The sequence below is a fragment of the Podarcis bocagei genome (assembly GCF_964188305.1).
Source record: "Podarcis bocagei genome assembly, chromosome: 8".
NCBI lineage: Eukaryota > Metazoa > Chordata > Lepidosauria > Squamata > Lacertidae > Podarcis > Podarcis bocagei.
The window spans coordinates 6,968,755-6,991,289 of record NC_138133.1 but is presented as its reverse complement, the minus strand read 5'-3'; the positions used below and the strand labels follow the sequence as shown (position 1 = coordinate 6,991,289).

The window sequence follows — 22,535 nt, the reverse complement described above, 5'->3', positions numbered from 1 at the left end:
GCCACAAAGGCAAGGCCACACTCTTAATCATGGGCACCAGGTCATAAGAAGGTCAGCCAGATATATCTCAAATCAGGATTATTCACAAGGAGATTATCCCACCTGAAGAAGTCTCTCTGAAGTTCAAAGAGCCAATCCTTCAAATATGTTAAACATCTCCCAAAGTAATTAACCAAAGCAACTCTGAGAGAGGAAAATCTTTGCATATTTAAGGTACTTCAATGTGGACTTTCCTGCCTGCTTGCTGGGAAATACTAGCCTTTGTGGGAAGAAATCTGTATAAGCCCTCTCTCGGTTTCAGGCAGTGTCACAAAGAAGTCCCACAACTGAGGCATCACAGCCATAAGACCAGTTTAGGCTCCCCACTGGCTCATGAGGGGCCAGTAAAAACAAACAAGCCAGGAGTAGCTGGAGCAACCTTTATGTTATGGATTTGTCTGATGAGCAAATGGCATGTTTGATATTTGTTTATTTTATTTTAGACGTTTCAGGTTTTCATTGCCTAGGCTTCCTGTGATTTAAATGAAACACTTCCTCTTTGCAGATAGATGTTTTGGTTCCTATTGATCCCTGTTGGGGAGTTAGTAATTTTGCCTCCAAAAGCCAGTATGTGGATTGCCTTGTACCATTTTTTGTGTGTGGAGTGCAGTGGAGCCAACTAGTGAGGGACATTGTTGGCTGCCTTGAGTTAGACTCTGCCATTCATCCCCCCCAATCCCCCCCCCTGGAGCTCTAGGCCACCCCCTCCCCCCATGGTCAAATGTATGTTAGACCAAGAGACTGTGTGTGGCCTTGACTTTTAGGGCTGCAAGCAGACACTTGGAGCTGGGCTGATACTTTAACTACTGTACTATGTTATAAGAATTTTTAAGGTCTCAAATATAGAATAAATATTCATAAATGCACACATATCTAAATATATAAACCATGTATCTGAAATAGTATGAGAGAGCAATCCTGAAGCCATTTTGACTCTCCCAATGACTTCAAGTATTCCTCTGCAGTAAGGGAGGCAAATTGGGAAAGCCTTCCCATTGCCTTTTTGCTTACAAATCCTGTCTTAAGGACGTGTTTGTGTATGACTAGGGCAAGCCTGTGACCAGGAACTAAAGTATTAACCATCACAAAAGAATGGCCAGGCTGCCCAGGTAATGCAGTCAGTGACCATTATCTGGTATCCTGGCAGACAGGATTTCTGCTGTAGACCACTTGCTGTGATGATTTCGGCGTGGTCTTTGGCTAAGGCGGTTGGGCAGTGTTAACAGTCTTTAAAGGTTCCTGCACACTTTTGTTCAGGGTCTCCCTCCTTGGAAGGAAGGGCACGAACTCTGTTGCAACAGAAAAATAAATATCCGCCTTGCTCTCCGCTGGATCCTGCCTCCATCCAATCATGGTCTTAGGGGACTCAGAGTCCCATGGGGAGTTGGACAGCAAAAGCCAAACCCCAATTTTTACATCAACTATAAATGAGGGGATTCTGAAGTGGGGAGGTTATACCCATAGCTGTCAACGTTTCCCCTTTTTAAAGGGAAATTCGCCACCACATCTTGGGGGAACATTGCTTTCAAAGCCTTTCGGATAGCAAATGCTTAAACGTCCAAGGACACAGAAGGCTGCTTTATATTTGTGAATCCAGAAATATTTCCCCTTCTCTGCCTAACGTTTTGTACTCTCACAGGTGCATCTCATCGCATGCATTGTCCCGGGTGCGTTGCCATGGCAACTCCTCTGCCAGGAACCCAGCGATTGCCGTGTCACTCTAATGGAGCCTGCCTGAAGTGTCGATGATTGTCTATCACATTGTCAGTCAGTGGTTGATTGAAACTGGTGAGTTTACCTGTGTTTATTGATGCTGTAAGTGAAATATGCTGCAACAGAGTTTATTTACTTGGTTAACCCCCAGAGAAGTCAGAGAACTGTATAAACCAAACAGTAATGGCTCTGTTTTGTTTCATATGTACAATTTCTGTTTCACCTGTCACCTGTCCAAATCCCACCCTGTGATAACTGCACTGGTAGCTTGCATATTTTTACCAGGCCACCCCAATGCATTGCGCTCTTGTGTGACCCTCATTCCTTTCAGTGAAGCATGTGCAGGAGAACATCCAGAAGAATTTTGTTGCTATAATTCTACTCTGCCCCCCACGTCGTGTGGCAGGAACATTTTCTCTTCATTCCGCCCTTGACTGATGAGATATATTGTCGGAGGCGGCATTTCATATAACTAGAAGTATCACACGGTCATAAGTAAGGAAGAAAGTAGCCTGTGTGATCACATATTTTCTGCATCATTGCGAGTGCCATGCGTGAACAGCATGGGGAGCAGAAATGGTACTATCTCATCCAGGCTCATGCAGAGCTTGCCTGAGGCCCGGGAAGAAGTCTAGTTAGAACAAAGTTATAAACTCAAGCAAAAAAGCAACCAGTCCCTGGCAGGACCCCTGGCCTGAGGTTGCCCCCCCCCCCCCGGACCTGACCCCATCCACAATTTTCTCTCCCTATGACCCCTTTTCCCTCTCCACTTTCCCTTTCCCTCTCCAATATTTAATTGTTAAGTTTGCATTTCGCAAATATAAATCTTCCCCTCAGGGTCTCTTGCTACTTCTTTATATTGGAAGGGAAGGGGGGGGTGCAGTGGCGTAGCAAGGTCAGGTGGTACCCAGTGCAGAAAATTTCTTGTCACCACCCCCCACATTGAAATTATTAAAAGAATGAAAAATAAGATACAGTTGCAAGTGTTATTTTCTGGTTTATTTACTTAATGTTGTGAGCATAAGCACTTAAACCCCCCCCCCACACAATGGGAATTTCTTATTTTAAAAACACATATTTTTGCCATTTTGTCACCCCCCTCAGTGATGACACCCGGGACGGTCCGCACCCACCGCGCCCCTCTTCCTATACTCTGGGGCGGGGTGCATAATACAATTGTCACTATCTTGGAGTTGGACAAGCCTGGGGCAGAAAAATCTTTCCCTCCATCTTTTAACACTTGCTTTTAGTGAGATGCCTCTCTTGCAAGCAAGTAATATTGGGTTTATGTTATTAAAGAAGTTTGGAAACCCTTTTTCATTTAATGAGATCTCCCAGATATGACTCAAAGGTCCCCCACTCCCTGTTTCAGATGCCAATTCAACTTACAACCTTTTGGTGTGACAAAGAACTTTCGAACACAATACCCTTTTGATCCATTGTGTGCCCTCTTGCTAGAGATTCTCCAGAGGGAGGTTCCCGCAGTCTGTTCAGGCAAACATTTTGCAGGTGTCTGGCAGAACACTGGAGAAGGAAAAGGAGGGTGATGCTGTTAGCAGATGTTTCCCTGCTCTTGTAGCCTTTTGCCAGCTGCTCAAATTGTGACGTGTTCATAATGCCATAGCCATGCCAATTCAGGTGAATGTGGTCTAGCAACAGAGGCACTTCCAGTTTCTGTGGGAAACTTTGCTTTTGGTAGAATCACAAAAATCTTGATGTCCTGGAGTGGTGCTGAATGTAGTTTTTCTTTGCTGGAATATGTCCCTGTTTGATGTGCCATTTTGTCTGTATCTTATGTACTTTGTCGTCCTGTTCTTCCAGTGACCAGGATTGCTCCATCTTAAATAAAGACATAAAGTGCCTGGTTCCTTTGTGTGTTGTGGCTGAATGGTTTATGCCCTCCATGAACAATGAGGTGAAAAGGGAAGTCCCACCTGCACCAGAGATTGTCTCCTGCAGTTTCTCTGTAGCTGGTATCAAGGTTTTATCTCTGCATGGCATATCCCTTGCTCAAATCCTGGAGGAAAAGCACTTGTTTTTCATTCCAAGCCAGTTTCAGGGGGTGTTTTTTATTCAAGAGTTCTTATTTTACCTGGTAATACTCAAGGTATATGACTATGTGCCATATGAGTTTCAGAGGTAGGTTTATACCGTATGTCAGATTCTATGGTTTTTTCCAACATCCATAGTCTGTAAGGCTAGATGGAGGAAGCCCACCCAGAGAATTCTGGGACCCCCAAACCAGTCCATCTTCTAACACAGTCCCCCAGGTTCACACCTTTAGCTGGAGTTCCTTACTAGCCGTTATAACAGACTGGATCCTTTCATTGTGCCTCACACCCAGGCTGAACGCCTTGCTGGCTGCAGCCTCAGCTTCTGTGATTTTCATGTGAATTGTGTCCCTAGGAGTCTTAGGGCTCTAATCCACCCCTTTGTCAAGTCTTTTTGCTGCAGCTGCTTCTGTGAGAGCTGCTCCATCATCCCTTCAACTTTCTCTATGTGGTTTGAGGCCATTTTTGTTTTTATCTACTGGGGCCTTGATATTCTTGCGGAAAAGCTGGTCAAATGTGAGCTTGACAATGTAACCGTTAGGTGGATTTGTAGCTGGTTGACTGACTTAACCCAAAGAGTACTCATTAATGGTTCCTCCTCATTTGATGTGTTCTTTCTCTTAAATATGCAGACACGCACAAATAAGTGAGGGAACCAGACACCACGGTGCTTGAGGTGCACAAAGTAAGCTATATTATAGCAATATGAGTTTTCCTTTGGAACATTTCCATGGTGTCACTCACCAGAGGCATAAAAGAGATTTATGACTCCACTGGCAACCAAGATATGGTTATAAAGAAGTGAGGTAGTAAAAAAGATGGAGGCTAGAGAGATAATGGGATTAACGTCAAAAGCAAAGATGCCCAGGATGAAGGAGTGTTACACAAGGACTCGAGGGACAGAAGTGGTATGGGAAGTTGAGGAGGGGAATTTTCAAGTGCCAGAAACGAAACAGAAGCCTAGGAAGAACGACAGCCCTAAGATCTGACATTCTTATTGCTGAGGTGTGGCGTCTATTTAGCTGCACAGTATTGCAATCTCTGGAGTCCATAGGGTGTTGGGGGAGGGGTGGGACTCCTGGTGGGGGGCATGTTGTGCTCCTTCAGGGGTAGTTTGTCCACCTTGGGTCCTCACCCTGCACTCAGCTCTCACCTGTAGCTCCTAGAAGCTGTCAGCATGTGACAGCGGCCACAATTCCAGGAAACGGCTTTGACTGGCAGCCTAAACCAGGTGAGGGGAGCCAATGGTCTCAAACCCTCCGTGAGTTAGGGACTTCCCCTGCAGGTGAATCACAAAAAAATGCAATCTGCAGAAAAAAACTATTTATATTTGTTCCGATTCAGCAGTAAACAGCAGGTTTTACTGGGGAATGCGGTGGGACAAAAGACCCAAGACTAGAAATCACTAAACAAAGGGAAATGCAGAGAGGGAAATCTTAAGGCAGATGTGAATTGTGCAGTGGAAAGGTTCAAAGAAGTGCAGTCCAAATCACTCTGCCCTTTCCTAGAAAGGAGCCTGGACGTAGCCAGGATTTATGTTTGTGGGAGGCAGGATTTATGGGGGGGGGCAGACCCTATCTATCTGTGATGCGAATGGTCAGTTAGTTAAGTATTTTTATTTATTTACTGGATGGGGGGGGGACAGCTGCCCCCCTGGCTACTCCCATGGGAAAGGGTGGGGGGTTGATTTACTCAGAGAGAATGGCACAGCCGTGAGCTATCAGTGTACATTCACACTGCACATATGGCTTTGTGTATCACCTTCCTAAACACCTAACATTAATACGTAGGTGCTCAGAGCATTGCCCCGTGAGATGACTGATTCCAGTAACCAACACAGATAGTCAAGAAGGAGTTACATTTCAGCTGGCGCAGCAGGATCCTCACTCCATCCCCATTTTTGCTAGGTCATAAATCACAGTCTCTCCAGGCACATTTGTAGAACCTTCTCTATTGGTGGATATATGTATCTGTGTATTCCTTTTGACGTTTTTATTATTATGAGATAGTTGCCCTGAAGGGGGATGAATAATGAAGGTGCTGCTTTTGCTTTTGTATATACAGAAATAAATATGGAACCCAACCATGATTATTCTAAGCTCGTTCCCTCCGGCACAAACTGCCCCCTTCCTACAATAACATATAACAGCAAAAGGAAATTTGCATCCAGGAATCAAATGGTTTAATTAGCAGGGTGGTGCGATAGAGATGTCACTCCTGGGCACGAATGAGATGAGGCTGAAAAATCTGCTTCCCCATTTGGCTCAGCAAGGTTCAGGTGGAGGTGATGTTTGCAGCAGCCCTTGATGGAGGCAGGGAACATTTGTGTGTATTCCCACACTCAAGCCTGGCCCATTCAAGAGGCAAGGTGAGGCCAACTGTCTGGGATAGCAGAATCCATGGGGCAGCAGATCTGGCCTCCAAGGAACGCATTGCCCACTACTGCTGCCATGGGGGCAGTGAGATGCTCCTTGGAGCTGGATCTGTCACCTCCTTCCGAAATGTCATCTCTACAGTGGCCTCTTAGCAAATAGGAGGTGCTGCTGGTCTCCTCCCACCTTTCGAGAGGAAATGATGGGGGCTGCCCTCTGGGGTCTCCTGGGTTCTGCCCCTGCCCCAGGGGGATTCAGAGTAGGCCCCTTCCCCCCATTTGATTCCCAGTTCAATTTCCTCCTTGTTCCTGATGTAGATCTTCACCCACCCCATCTTCCCTGGCTGGGTTTTCTTTTGGCCGTTTTGTGGTTTGCCTCAGGTGCCGAAATGTCTTGGGCTGCCCTTCTCATACTTCATCAGCACTGCTGTGAGTGGGCCATTAAAGCAGTGGCACACTCTCGCCAGGTCCTCTCAGCATTGCCACACAGCACTCAGCCACCCTCTTCTGTATAGCATGAGTTTAGCTACTTGCCTGTTATGTACTGAGCTGAATCCTAGAACAATAGGATCCAGAATGCAGCAGTCTGATTGGTCCGCAGGAGCCACCCAATCAAACTCCAGGTGGAAGTGAATCAGCAACCTGATTGGCCAGCAGGAGCAGCCACTCAGGCTTCTGGAGGAAGTGAATCTGCAACCCGATTGGCCTACAGGAGCAGCCCGGAATTAGCCAATCACATGGGGCCCATTGTGTAAATAATGTACAGTATAGACATTTTGGGGAAAGATTCATTCATTGCTACTACGAGCTAAATAAAGAGCATGAAATTCACACTCTACTCCGAGTATATTTCATTGCCCAAAGATGCTGGGTAAAGATAATTTCAAAAATTGCTGTTCACACCAGTGAGCACCCAGAATCATCTTTAAGGTGATGGAGAATTCTAGAGACCTGCCACTCAGGGCTGTGGGGCCTATGGAACAGGGTAAGGAACCCTAACTGGAGTCAACCTCCCTCACCCACTCAGAATTGTAGGGGAACAGCCGAGGTGGAGAGATGGGATGATACTAACCCCAACCCGGAGTTTCATGCTCTCTGAAACTCTTGGCAGTGCCCTTGCCAAGGCATCCTGCAAATGAGTAGAGCTCTGCAAAAGTTTCCTGTTTGCTGCACATCTTGGTTTTGAAAGTTTTGATACAGTTAGGGCTCTAATTTACCCATTAATTCGTGTCTTGAGATGTTGCCAGTGGGCATAAAATATGTAATATACTGACAGTGTTTGAAAGAATGTTAATTATGTAATACTTCCTTTTCAGCTTGGAATGCCTAAGCATATTTTCACAATGATAGATGAAAAAGCAGATATTAGATTGCTCGGAGGCTTAGCAAGGGCCTCAAATCCAGCCAGAATAGCATCCTTATAGTTCCTCCTTGGCTTTCTGCCTAAAACCTAAAATGATAAGCAGATACAAAGCAGATTCAGCCATCAAATAGCAGTGAAGGAGGAAATCAAGGGCATATGATTTTTCCTAGATTTCCCCCCAAGCCAAGTCCACCTGCCTCACCCCTGATATACTGTGTCAGGTGTTGGGCAGGTAGGGCTAAAATGGGGTTTACAGGCATCTGTGATCAGCTGATCAGTAGCACCTGCAAAACACTTTGCAAGCCCTGACAACTGATTGTTGGAGCTTCAGAAGCTCTGTGGAAGCTTTTGGGATGTGTGCAAAGCTCCTTGAGCTGGTGTGATATTAGCAATAGCTAATTAAAGTGCTAAGAGCGAGAGATAAACCTTGCTGTGTAGAAGCCCCAGCAATTAACGGATTGTCACTGCTTCTGCCTGCATGGCTTTATTTCAAACACTGGCAGTGAAAACCTGACATCATTGTGACACCAAATGATTGGTAGGTGATTAGCCCTGCCCTCCCCTTCAAACATGGCCTTTGGTGGGCAGGAGGTAGATAAAGATCTGGTCCAGTCTAAGATCTAATAATAATAATAATAATAATAATAATAATAATAATAATAATAATAATTTATTTATACCCCACTCATCTGGCTGAGTTTCCCTAGCCACTCTGGGCGGCTCCCAATCAAGTGTTAAAATTAGTACAGTGTTAAATATTAAAAACTTCCCTGAACAGGGCTGCCTTCAGATGTCTTTTAAAAATAGGATAGCTGCTTATTTCCTTCACATCTGAAGGGAGGGTGTTCCACAGGGTGGGCGCCACTACCGAGAAGGCCCTCTTCCTGGTTCCCTGTAACCTCACTTCTCGCAATGAGGGAACCGCCAGAAGGCCCTCGGCGCTGGATCTCAGTGTCCAGGCTGAATGATGGGGGTGGAGACGCTCCTTCAGGTATACAGGACTGAGGCCGTTTAGGGCTTTAAAGGTCAGCACCAACACTTTGAATTGTGCTTGGAAACGTACTGGGAGCCAATGCAGATCTCTCAGGACCGGTGTTAGATCTAAGATTAAATCAGTGTATACACAGGACGGGAACTTTTCAATAGCAGCATCTAGATTGTGGGGTCCCCTCAGAAAGTGTCCATGACTGCCTCCTGCTTCTACTTTCAGTCACTGGATCTTTTATAATTAGCACATTTCTTCCTATTTCTATCTGCTTGATTTCTTTCCATTTTTCTGGCTCCTTATGATATTGTTGCTGTTTCATTTTCTTCTTTGTTTCTTCTTGTTTTTCTTCTTACTTGTTTTTGATTTTGCTGAAGTTTATTGTGCATTTTAAATTCCTTATGCATTGCGTTGGAGGCCTTTGGCTGAAAAACATCATAGAAATAAATATCAGCATAATGTTGGATGCCCTATAATTTTCAAATGAGGGACAGAATACACCTGGGAATGCCGTTATGTGATGGTGTTCCCAGAAGCACTCCTGGGGGGAAATGCAGCTGCCCCATGGGACCATTTGCAAAGTGTTCTGCTGCCCAGCTGTTGAACAACATCTGGTGGGCCTAAAATCCCTCATCCCTGAAATAAATGCACACACATTAAGGCATCATCACTGCACTGCTTGCCATTTCACATGCCGGTGAGGTTAGTTTTGAATGGATGATGGTTATCACCAGTGGAGGCCAAGGCCCGAAAAAAACCCAATATGGAGGCCGGCTGGCTGAAATATGGGGAAATAATAGAAAAAATTGGAGACAATTGGAGGTTACAGAGCTACGAAAAACTAAAGAATAAGGTGCAAGATTGGTTTCATTATGCTCAAATTCAAGAGGTTTTTAAGTTGGATAAAAAAACAGGATTCCAGGTGGAAAAATCGAAACTAGAGACAGAATTGTTAGAACCAAAGACTAAGGTACTTTCGAGAATGTATAACTTGCTGCTTAAATGGAACACTCAGGACGAGACAGTCAAATCAGCCATGATAAAATGGGCTCAAGACTTTGGGTACAACATTATGTTTGAAGACTGGGAAAGGTTATGGACCATTGGTATGAAATTTACGGCATGTAATGCCTTGAAAGAAAACATTATGAAAATGATATACAGGTGGTACATGACCCCAGTCAAGCTTGCTAAGATATATCATCTGTCTGATAATAAATGTTGGAAATGTAAGGAGGCTGAAGGGACATTCTTTCACCTCTGGTGGACTTGTCCAAAAGTGAAGGCCTTCTGGGAAATGATCTACAATGAGTTAAAAAAGGTGTTTAAGTACACCTTCCCTAAGAAACCAGAGGCCTTCCTCCTGGGCATTGTCGGCCAGAAGGTGTTAAAGAAGGATAGAACTTTTTTTATGTATGCAACTACAGCAGCAAGAATTCTCATCGCAAAACACTGGAAGACACAAGATTTACCCACACTGGAAGAATGGCAGACGCAATTGATGGACTATATGGAACTGGCCGAAATGACTGGCAGGATCCGAGATTTGGGAGAAGAAGCAATGGAGGAGGACTGGAAAAAATTCAAAGACTATTTACAAAAATTTTATAAGTTATATGAATGTTAAGAATTCGCATGATTTGGAAAAGTTAGCTCCAGCAATAAGATTTGATGGTATGGGAAATTAAGTTATATTAATGAAAGGACTATTGTTTAAAATAACATTATATCTGTCTTTAGAGTAAATTGATAATAAGTATTTTAAACTTAAAATATAATTATTTGAAAAAACAAAAGAATGCACGAAACAAGGTTATAATTTGCTGATATTTTTATTGTTAAGAATGCACGGCGAGGGAGACGTGGGGAAGTCCGGTTGGTTATGGAAAAATGTTTTGAAAGGATGATTTTCTTTTTCTTTCTTTTCTTTTTTCTGTTATTTCTTTGTATATCCGACTTTGTATCTTTATCTGGAAAAAATGCAATAAAAAATATTATTAAAAAAAGTTTTGAATGGATGATAACAAGAGATTGTAAGAGTACTGTATTTTTCTTGAGGGTGATTAACCAGGAAACAAATGTCATGGGGTTTGGGGTTCATTTGTTTTCTAACAACAATACAGCTCAAGGAGTTGCAAAGGAAAGGAATAGACCACACAGCGGATGTAAAGATGTCAGCAATGTGCAACTGGAAGTAGAGGTAGGAATTAGGCACTGATACTCAGTAATAGAGGTGTTGAAAGCCTGCCTCGCTTTTGATTTGTGAAATGCTGGAAAGTATGTTCATAGCCCATAATTCCAGCTTTTGGGGGAAGTTTAGGTTTGGCTGGTGGGACGCGGGTGGCGCTGTGGTCTAAACCACTAGCCTTGGGCTTGCCGATCGGAAGGTCGGCGGTTCGAAACCCGCGACGGGGTGAGCTCCTGTTGCTCAGTCCCTGCTCCTGCCAACCTAGCAGTTCGAAAGCACTTCAAAGTGCAAGTAGATCAATAGGAATCGCTGTGGTGGGAAGGTAAATGGTGTTTCCATGCGCTGCTCTGGTGTCGGTGTTCCACAGTGCCAGAAGCGGCTTAGTTATGCTGGCCACATGACCCGGAAGAACTGTCTGCGGAGCGGACAAACGCCGGCTCCGTTGGCCTGTAAAGCGAGATGAGCGCCGCAACCCCAGAGTTGTTCGCTACTGGACTTAACTGTCCGGGGTCCCTTTACCTAGGTTTGGCTGAACTGGGGGTGTACAAAGCTCCCTGAGCTGCTGTGTTCTTAATGATGCCTAACTAAAGAGCTAAGAAAGTGATAATCCATGACAATAAGATAAAGTAAGAGTGGTTGGGATAAAATTGTGAGACAGAAGATGTGTCTGGGGAAGAACCCTGATGGTTCCAGGTCGCACAATTATCTCTTTCCACCTCAAGGGCAGGAAGAGAGGCTGCATCACACAAGTAATTCAAAGCAAAACCAGACAGCGCCCTAGAGAGTATACACAAACAGCTTCTTGCTGTGACACATAGACCAAAGCTTATCTTAACAGCAAATGCTGAGTAAAGTGGCAGTGCTGGTAGCCATAGCAACCCTTCAACACACCTGGAAAGCAAGTGCTGGGAGCTGGCTTTCTGACTAGGTTGGCTGCTGAGCTCCCTTACTGTTTTCTCAGTGCCAGGGAAAGACTTGCTCCTCACTAGTGGAGGCTCAGGAGTGAATGGAGCACGTAAAATATTGCCGTGCCTTTGCCCAACAGACATTGTAATTGTAGTGCCTGCTAGGGATGAGCAAATCTGTCAATTTCAGTTTATCTCAGTTTCTCATTTTTCCAATCTTCAGTTCAGTTCTCCACATTTCCACATCAATTTGTGATTTTTTTCTAAAAGGTCCCCAGCATTTTAGCACCATTTTCTCCTACTACACACTTTCTTAATTCAGTTTTGCCTAATATGCACATTTTGGAAGAGCAATTTCCCCTATGATAATGCATGTTTGTATGTATGTCATTTTCACTAATTAATGCACTTTTGTGCATACTTTACACTCGTATTTTTGAGATTTCTGAGATATGCACACCATGGGGAATACTGTACCTCTGCTCAGTGTTGGGGTTTTAGACTTAAGGATTTCCATAGAATCATAGAATTGCAGAGTTGGAAGGGACGCAGAGGGTCATCTAGTCCAACTCCCTGCAATGTAGGAATCTCAACTAAAGCATCCCTGACAGCTGGCCATCCAACCTCTGCTTAAAAAGGAAGGAGAGTCCACAACCTCCCAAGGAAGACTGTTCCACTGTCTTAATTTCTCTTAATGTCAGAAAGTTCTTCCTGATGTTTAGTCCTTTCTTGTAACTTGAAGCCATTGGTTCAAATCCTACCCTCCAGGTCAGAAGAAAACAAGATTGCTTTCCTTCCTTCATGTGACAGCTCTTTTGATATTTGAGGATGGCTCTCATATCACCTCTCAGTGTCCTCTTTTCCATGCTAAACATATTCAGCTCCTTCAACCATTCCTTATAAGGCTTAGTTTCCAGACCCTTGATCATCTTGGTTGCCTTCCTCAGCACACATTCCAGCTTGCAACATCCTCCTTAAATTGTGGTGCCCAGAACTGGACACAGTACAGTGGTACCTCGGGTTACATATGCTTCAGGTTACATACGCTTCAAGTTACAAACTCCGCTAACCCAGAAATATTACCTCAGGTTAAGAATTTTGCTTCAGGATGAGAACAGAAATCGTGCTCCGGTAGCACGGCGGCAGCAGGAGGCCCCATTAGCTAAAGTGGTGCTTCAGGTTAAGAACAGTTTCAGGTTAAGAACGGACCTCCGGAATGAATTAAGTACTTAACCTGAGGTACCACTGTATTCCAAGTGTGGTCTGACTAAGGCAGAATAGAGTAGTACAGTGGTGCCTCGCAAGACGAAATTAATTCGTTCCGCGAGTTTTGTCGTCTTGCGATTTTTTTCGTCTTGCAAAGCACGGTGTCGGGAAAGTTTTGGAAAAGCTTCAAAAATCACCAAAGTCTTTAAAAACCTCAAAAAAAGGCTACCACACCGCGTTCTATGAGTTGCTCCTCGAAGTCAAGTCGCAACTGTATTAACGGTGTTCAGAAAAAGGAAACAAACTTGCAAGTTTCCCATAGGGAAAATCGTCTTGCGAAGCAGCTCAAAAAACAAAAAACCCTTTCGTCTAGTGAGTTTTCCGTCTTGCGAGGCATTCGTCTTGCGAGGTACCACTGTACTATTATTGCCCTTGATCTGGGCAATAATACTTCTGTTGATGCAGCATAGAAGAGTGTTATCATTTTTTGCTACAGCATCACACTGTGGACTCACGTTAAGCTTGTGGTCCACCAAGACCCCTAGATCCCTTTCACATGTACTGCTAGTAAGCCAGACGTCCCCCATCTTCTATTTGTGCATCTGGCTCTTCCTGCCTAAGTGCAGAGCCTTACATTTGTCCCTATTGAAAGTCATTTTCTAAGCTCAGCCTGTGTTTGCCCTCATTCTCACCCCTGAAGTAACAACCACAAAGGGAAACCCCCTGCCCACCATCAGGCTGAAAATAGCTTGCCTTTGTGGCTGTGGGGTCTGGCAGTCAGCCAATCTTCCTGAGCCCCTGCATAGAAAAATATCCCTATTTGTCTATCAGTGGGGTTTAAGTTAGTCATGACTTATGTGCCACTGATTTCAATAGGTTTACTGTAAAGTCTGGATTCAACCCACAGAGATCATGCTATTAACTAACATCTCTATCTACACACCCCACCCCACCACAAAACAATTAAAAAACAATAAGGAAATGGGTTCAGGCAGGGAAACCTTGCGTGGAATGGATTGAAAATGCTCAAGGGGGCTGTAAGAAGTGACGTGCAAGAGGAATGGCTGGTGCATAAAAATGAAAAATAGGCTAGCAGAGGAACCTGCAAATGCTCCGTCTCCAGGGAGAAGGAATCCACACAGACGAAACAAACTTTTGTCTCCTTCTTTTGCAAGAATTCCACAAGCATCTTTCCTTGCCTTTGTAGTTGTAAGGGCTTATGAGGAAAGAAGACTTATAAGAAGATGGAACACTTCCTCCTAACATGCCTAACCTAGGTCTGTTAATTTCAATGGGTCTACTACAAATAGGACTAGCATTGACTGCAACCCGGGGTGAAATGTGGAACCAATAGGGGTTTGGTGGCCCTCCATAAATCTTTTCCCTCCATGTGACCAACAGCCTGGCATTAACCCCTTTGAGCTTCCCCTTCCCATTTCAGAAGCCAATTCTCCCTTCGATTTCACAGTCCCACTTTGAACACATTTTCACTATCACACCCACATCCACACACCCTGCTCCTTTGGTCCTCCTTTTGTGCAACCCCCCTTGGCTCACAAACCACCTCCATGGCAACTTCCGGCAACTTCTTCCTCCCCTACATTCACGGAAGATGTCTCCTGTTTTGCCACTTGAGGCTACCACTGCCTGCTGCCGCTGCTCTGCTCCCCACCACCACTAAAGCCCCCCACCCACTTACCTGTGTTGTGTGGCAGGGTCTGTGGAGCAGTGGCAATGGCTTCTGGCAAAAATCTCTTGCAATTTTGGCCAGATGTTGTTGGAAACTGATGCTGTTGCCGGTCCACTTCTTGCTGGTGGCAGGGGGCCCGCAGGGGTTCCGCCTCATGGGCTTCTGTTGCCTTACCTTGCCTCATGAGTGGGCCGGCCCTGCCTGCATTGCATTGCTGAGCATCCTCATCACCTTCTAAAAGGGGGTGAAGGTGGAAATGGGGTTGCAAAAAAGTAGGGGGTAGGAGGCATGGTAATGAGGTTGAAGATGAAAGCAGGGGCATGAGACAATCTGAAAAATGGGAGGGGTGGTAGTCTAGCTGGTGCCAATGGCCTGACCTTTGATGTCTCCAAGGCACTCGGATGCCGACAGATCTAATAATGTTAACTTATGGATGTGCCCACTGGACACATGGACACCACATGGCCTCAACCTGGCACCAGCATCGCTTCGCTTCAGGGCATGAAGCTTCCCTGATCACCCCATCCTCAAAGCTTTGTAACTCCCACCTTTGGAAACTGCATCGTTTCATTTTCATCAGAGCAGCTGATGAAGGCAGAAGCCGAAACATTTTGCCACATAAATAAAAAATACTCTGTTTTGTTAATCACAGTAACATATATATTATTTAACTGATTAAATGACTCCTAAAAGGGATCCAGAGCAGGCTTGCATGAAGTGCTTGTTTGATGCTTTTATAATTGTCTACATGCATTCATTAAGAAAAAAATACTGTTATTGTTTGAAGTTTGAGAATTTTATGTTCTCTGCCTCTGTGCATGTTCTTTATCATGAACCCCAGACCTTGACTAAAGAATTCTGAGACGTAGAAGTCACCTTGGCTCCAGGTGTGAGGGGCCCCTGAGCAGTGTGAGATGGCTCTGGTGGACTTGCCAGTCTAGGGCAGCAGGAAGCAACTCTCTAAGCAGGGGCAGACGATTGGATCTAGCTGCCATTTTAATTTCCCACAATTCTTCAGAGTGATGTTACATCAGGGAAATTAAAACCAGAGCTACACTTCATTGCACGGTGCTGCTTGAAAAGCCAGGGAAGGAATGGGTTTCCCAAACCCAAAACTGACTGTGCAGGCAGTTTGAAACTGCACCAAAATCCCTATTTTTCCTTAGCTAAAATCCACTAACTTGAGCTCTGAGTCAATGTATAAACAAAAACCCGGATGTGCTCAAAGCTCTCTCCTTTATCAGTTTGTGACGGCAAGTATGGCCTTCACTGTACCAGTAGAACAGAGAAGACACGTCTGTGCCTTATCTTATGTCCTGACCACAAAGACCACAGACCCGGTCTGGGAACAGCGCCAGAGTGCATTCTTGGAGATGATGACCTCTTCCTCCTGTCCCGGAGCAACGCAGACCCAATCGGTGAACTCCAATAAGGCTACACCAGGTCGCAAAAAGCAGGGGTGGGGTTAAAGTGGGCATCCGTGGTAGGCTCTTCTGGGATGCTGCTGGTGTGCCAGCTGCCCAAGGATGTCAGGTGCTGCTCTCTGCCCTGAGAATTGAGCTGAATGAATGTTTGGAACTCCTTTGTGACTCTGGAACTCATTTCTTTGCTAGTATCATATAAAAAACAAACAAACGAGGCCCTATTTGTTTCCATTTTTAATTTGAAACAATCACGCACCCCTATGAACTAAACCTATGCCAAAATTCAGCCACAGACCCTTGGAAATGCATTTTTATTTTCTGCTAAAATGGGACACTTCTCTAGTCCTCCACCGTGTGGGATGTGATCTACTGGGAGCAGTCAAATACAGTGGTACCTCAGGTTACATACGCTTCAGGTTACAGACTCCGCTAACCCAGAAATAGTGCTTCAGGTTAAGAACTTTGCTTCAGGTTGAGAACAGAAATCGTGCTCCAGCAGCGCAGCGGTAGCAGGAGGCCCCATTAGCTAAGGTGGTGCTTCAGGTTAAGAACAGTTTCAGGTTAAGAACGGACCTCCAGAACGAATTAAGTTCTTAACCCAAGGTACCACTGTACAACATTCATTGTTTTGCTAGAGTGGACATGCAAGGGAAGAAGAAGAAGAAGAGGAGGAGGAGGAGTTTGGACTTGATATCCCGCTTTATCACTTACCCTTAAGGAGTCTCAAAGCGGCTAAAAATCTCCTTTCCCTTCCTCCCCCACAACAAACACTCTGTGAGGTGAGTGGGGCTGAGACTTCAGAAAAGTGTGACTAGCCCAGGGTCACCCAGCAGCTGCATGTGGAGGAGCTGGGAAGCGAACCCAGTTCACCAGATTACGAGTCCACATGCAAGGGAATGTTTGGTCCAGCCAGTCAAAACTTCCTGTTCCTCCTGGCCTGGAGCATCCTTCCCTTGCATGTGACTAGTGGGTGGGCGTGACCTTTCCAGACCTGGTAAAAGGCCAAGGCATGCTGCCACTTCCCCTCCTTTTGCATCTGCTTTCCACCCTTGAACTTCCCGGACTGCTAACTGCAAGGGTAAACCTGTTTGCATATGCTTGTAACTTGAAGCCTTAAGCCTGCCTTCAGGGATCACACTGTGCTCTGCCTGATCGTGAGCAAACTTCCTTTTTATTGCTAATGAATAAGATTGTGGTGTCTTTATTCTTTTAGGAGGGATTCAAGGGGTCTTACCAGGAAAATATTAGACACATTTCAATCTGGACAAGCCAGATTGAATTACATATTGTCCAGGGGCGCCGACTTATAAAAAATATTGGGGGGGCCCATACCGGGGTCCTGCCGCTGGTTCGCTCGGGTAGCCGGGAGAACGCAGTTCGAGGTGGCGGTGTTGGGGAGAGACCCTCGCTCAGGGCGCCACTAGACTTGGCGGCCGGCGGCCTATCTGGGGGGTTTTGGAGCGTATTTCGGCGGAGCGATTGGGGAGGAGGGGGCTTGTTGCCGGATTCTTCAGCTGAGCCGGAGATCCGCTGCTGGGGGTCCCTGGGCCGAGTTGTGAGCACGGCCTGCTGAAGGGAGATCCAGCCGATTGCGCGACGGGGACGGCCGGGGCTCTCCGGCTAGGGCGCGCGGCTGGCTGGCGAGGGAGCAGGTGGGGAGGAGGCGGGGGTCCTCACTCTCTTAGGAAACGCACCCGCGCGCCCGATTGCCACGAAGTCCGAAGGGTGCGTGTGTGGAATTAAAAAGCAAAAACGAGATACGGGCAGGGCAGGCAAAGAGTTTTCTGCAAGAGGATGGAGGGCAGGTTGAAGAGAAAATCACTCAGGATGAGACAGTCAAATCAGCCATGATAAAATGGGCTCAGGATATTGGGTATAACATCATGTTTGAGGACTGGGAAAGGTTATGGACCACCGGAATGAAATTCACGGCATGTAATGCCTTGAAGGAAAATATTATGAAAATGATTTATAGGTGGTACATGACCCCAGTCAAGCTTGCAAAAATATATCACCTGTCTGATAATAAATGTTGGAAATGTAAGGAGGCTGAAGGGACATTCTTTCACCTCTGGTGGACTTGTCCAAAAGTGAAGACCTTCTGGGAAATGATCTATAATGAGTTAAAAAAGGTATTTAAGTATACCTTTCCCAAGAAACCAGAGGCCTTCCTCTTGGGCATTGTTGGCCAGAAAGTGTTAAAGAAGGATAGAACTTTCTTTATGTATGCAACTACAGCAGCAAGAATACTTATCGCAAAATATTGGAAGACACAAGATTTGCCCACACTGGAAGAGTGGCAGACGCAATTGATGGACTACATGGAACTGGCTGAAATGACTGGCAGAATCCGAGATTTGGGAGAAGAAACAACGGAAGAGGACTGGAAAAAATTTAAGGACTATTTACAAAAACAATATAAGTTGTATGAATGTTAAAAATTTACACGATTCGGAAACTATAGCTTCAGCAATTAGATTTGGGAAACAGGAAATTATATTTTAAGTAAGAAAAGGTCAAAATCTAAGGTAATACTATGTTTAATTTAAGATATAAGTAACTGATGAAAAGTATGTTAAATTTAGAGGTATAGTATTTGAAAAGTACAAAATAAGGTACGAAACAAGGTAATAATTTGCTGATATCTTTATTATAAAGAATGCAGGGTAAGGGAGATACGAGGAAGTCCAGTTAGTTATATAAAAAATGTGTTGAATGGTTGGTTTTCTTTTCTTCTTTTTCTTTTTTTCTTTTTCTTGTTCTTTTACTTTTTTCTTCAGTGTATGTTTCTAACTTTGTATTTGAAAACTTAATAAAATATTTATATATTAAAAAAAGAGAGAAAATCCTTTCGCTTTTCTGGGGCGCAGGGAAGTCTCAGAGCCGGAGGTTGGGGAAGGGACCCCCTTTGCTCTGCCCCCTTCTCCCGTCTTAGATTCGCATGGGGGTCCCCGCCCAAGCTTGCCTGGCCACCGGGCCACACAAGGGCCGCGCTCTACGCGGCACACCTTGCTAGCCGCGCAGCTGTCCTCCGCGGCTGCGGAGCGGCCCTGCGCCGGTGCCCAGCCCCTCTGGGCGCCCGCTGCGTTGCCAATGACAAGCGGGCGACGTCGCGGGCGGGGAAGGCGTCGCTTTCTTTCCCGATCCTGCATCCTCCCAGTCTTCCAGCCCTTTTTTGGGTTGGAAGCTCGTCTCGTTCGCCCTTCTCCTTTCTTCACCCTGCGCGCAATTTTCCTCCCTCGTCTCCCTCCCCATTTCTCCTTCCTTCCTGACTGACTGACTGACGGGCTTGGGCTCGGGCTCAGGCTCCGGGTCGGACTCAGGCTCGGGCTCCGGGTCGGGCTCAGGCTCGGGCTCGGGCTCGGGCTCCGGGTCGGGCTCAGGCTCGGGCTCGGGCTCGGGCAGCCACAGCGTCGGCGATGTTGGCGATCGGCGGCGCGGGGGGATGGCCCTCCCGGGGGAGCCGGCGCTGCTCAGTGGGGTTGCCAAGGAGACAGGCCGGCCGCCCCCCTCCCCCGGCCCGGCGCCCCCCGCCGCGCCGGTGCCCGTTATCGAGCTGGTGCGCGCCGGGCGCCCTATAAAAGCCGCGGACGCGCCCACCGCCGCCCGAGATTATTGGGGGGGCTGAGCCCCCCCAAACAAATTTTTGAGGGGGCTCGGGCCCCCTCAAGCCCCATGGAGTCGGCGCCTATGATATTGTCTTAAGAAACTCACACGAGTTTGCAACCAGTTTTCTGCTGTGTAAAGGGGAATGCACTCTGCTAAGTAAAGAAACTTGCTAATGTAAGTTAGGAAGGATATTAATAAACAATATATCCTCTCCTGCCACCCTGAACATTCCCACAAAGGGTTATTGGCCCCAGTGTTGCGTATTTTTGAGTATTTTTCAAGGATTACAAAGGATGGAGATCCTATGCTAAAGAGTATTTTTCTGAGTGTACTTCCTGGTAAGCACATGGTCTTCTGTTCCATTGTGTAGAGGGGAATAAGCAAACGCCCCCTTCCCTCAGAGTTCACAGTGCCCAAGGCAGTGAAGATTTTGATTTTGAAATTTTGGCAAACTTTTGAAATTTTTATTTCCCCCCCAAATTTTCAAATTTTGAGATGGTTAGTGTAGCTTTTGAAAGAGATGCAGGGCAAGGAATGCCTATGCTGAATGAACCCTATGGGCACTGAATTGGAGAAACCCACTATAAGCCTACGTTGACTTTAATCAGTTTATTACCATGCCTTCCCAGAGTATCCTGGAAACAGGAATTTGGTGAGAGTGTTAAGGATTTTGTATTTGAGAACCGATGATACAGAAGTACAGTTCTTATAACTATACAGAATCACAATTCCCAATATTCCCATGGGGAGGAAATAACGATTAAAGTACTGTAAATCTGTAATACTGATACTACAGCAATAACAGAATTAAGTAGGAGACCTCTGCAGTATAACTGTGTTTAACTGATGCTCTCTCTTTTGAGTCTGTGATTACTTCCCAGTCCTTCACGGAACAGCATACATTGAGTTTTAAGTACGGTATGTGACTTTAGAGGAGGTGATATAGCGTTCAGGATTTAGGTATGTTGAGCAGCGGCAAGCCAAGTAGAGGGAGCCCAGGAGCCCAGGGGTGCATGAATGTGCAATAAACAGCAGCGACTGCAGTTCAGCCTCCTTGCTTCAGATGGATTTCTCTGTTGCATTTTAATTTGGCTGCACAGATTCCCCACTACAGTTTAATGAGCTAATTCACCAGCATATTAAACACTTCTGATCCCTGGTGTTTCCTTCTCTGCAGTTCCCAGTGGTTCTGCTACAAGAGCCGTGCTTGTTAATGTTGCCATTCTTCCAGTTTACACAGAAGCAATGCAAACATTTTTGTGCATGGGGTGGGGCGAGTACATTTCTCCCAGTCTATTGACAGAGCAGGGTAGATATTAAATTCTATAATTCTTTTGCCCGCTTCTAAGCATCTTTGGCATTAATATTTGATGATGAAGGATGCTCATAATCAGGCGCAGATTCCCCCGTGTCAAAATGCTTTATAGGATGCCTTTGGGACCTTAATTGTGAACTCAGCCCTTCAGAGCTTCCTACTCAAACCTAATAAACCCCTGCTATTCCGACACAAACCCTCATATATCTCCATCCACAAGATTTGTGCTGGGATACCAGCAAAATATTATGGAAGGAAAGATGGGCTTAGAGAAGACAAGGCTGGGAACTAAGGCAGCATGTTAGCAGGGTGCCCAGGAAGCTGGAAAGGGAGGCTGCCAGAGCTTCTCATGCTCCAGAGACTTTTGGGGAGAAGAGCTTCAATTAGCAAATTTAAAAAGCAGAGTTTCCTCCTCTCATTTTTCTCAAACAGATTTTGCTACCATGGCAGGATACATACAGTTCCCTCCGGCCATCTTGCTATATGATGCCTCGATGTGAGGAAGGCCACTACATCACTGTGGGGGTAGGTGGCCCCAAAGAGTCATGAGAGTGCCACTGCTTTGCCACAGCTGCAAAAACCGTTTAACAAAATGTTAATTGCGTGTTCAGACCCAGAAACCTCCCCCTAAATAAATTCATACTTGACTCAAATTTTAGTTTGGTTTTTGGCAGAATTTAGGCCACAACTTTATTGATTACAGAAAGTGAGTGGTTCATAGGCTCTGGTTTGACTAGCTCCCTGCCATGCAGGTAGCGCTGACCCAGGGTTCCAGCATAGGTGAGCCAAGGGTGAACACCTGCGTAGGCGAAAAGCCGGGAACTGACTATGTCCGCCACCCAGATGTCCCCCTGGACTCAGGCATGGGCACAACCCCCTCTCAAGGGTTGACCAAACCATTTGAGTCCCTGGATTCCTTTAACGAAATACCCTTCACATAGGGATGGCGAAACTGTTCTCCCATCCCTATCACCTGAACCAGAGCCTATCCACCACACGAGCACCTGCGCTCGCCACCAACCACTCACACCTGTAACCAATCCCTTAACCCTGCTGACACGGAGGTCAGCCACAAATCATTCCCAATCACAGACAGATGAACCCCATCAAGCCTGTAAAGGGACACATCACGGAAGGTATTGCCTGGGTGATGGGTCCAAGACCAGAACCTTCTTGGCCACTGCGCTCTGGACTCACCTCCTGGCCCTTTCGGTGGCAGCTGGGCACCAGCTACCTCATCACACACGTTGCTGCAACAGCTGCGACCAAAACATTTTGAGTCCACAGGCTCAAGCCAGGAGCTTCCGGCAAATCGTTCTCGCCCAGCTGCACAGGCGTGCCTTCCGCAGACACCTTCACCCGCACCGTAGGGAGAAGTTCCTTCCAACGCATTCCTCGTCTGGATATCAAGCCATCTCTCAAAAGTTCTCTCCACTTTAAGAGAGCTGGCCTTGCCCTTCACCGAAATAGCCTGCTTATCCTTGTCCGGGCATTCATTAGGGGGAAGGAGTTTGAAGCAGTGGCGTAGCGTGGGGGGTGCCAGGGGTGCCGGCCGCACCGGGCGCAACATTTTGGGGGGCGCGTTTGGCCGGCCCCCCTCGAGGAAGCGGGAACCTCTCCAAGGCGCAGCGCGCCGTTGGTGGAGGAAAAGAGCCGCGCAGCAGCAGCAGCAGCAG

At 46.1% G+C, this 22,535-nt stretch overlaps 1 long non-coding RNA gene across 1 annotated transcript in view; it reads left to right on the top strand.

The window, feature by feature from the left end:
- The first annotated feature begins 1,561 nt into the window (after positions 1 to 1,561).
- The window catches only part of LOC308594007, a 56,426-nt gene continuing 35,452 nt past the window's right edge, over positions 1,562 to 22,535 (top strand). The window contains exon 1 of the long non-coding RNA XR_014011214.1: positions 1,562 to 1,827. This is a non-coding gene — a long non-coding RNA (uncharacterized lncRNA). The remainder of the gene's footprint in view (positions 1,828 to 22,535) is intronic.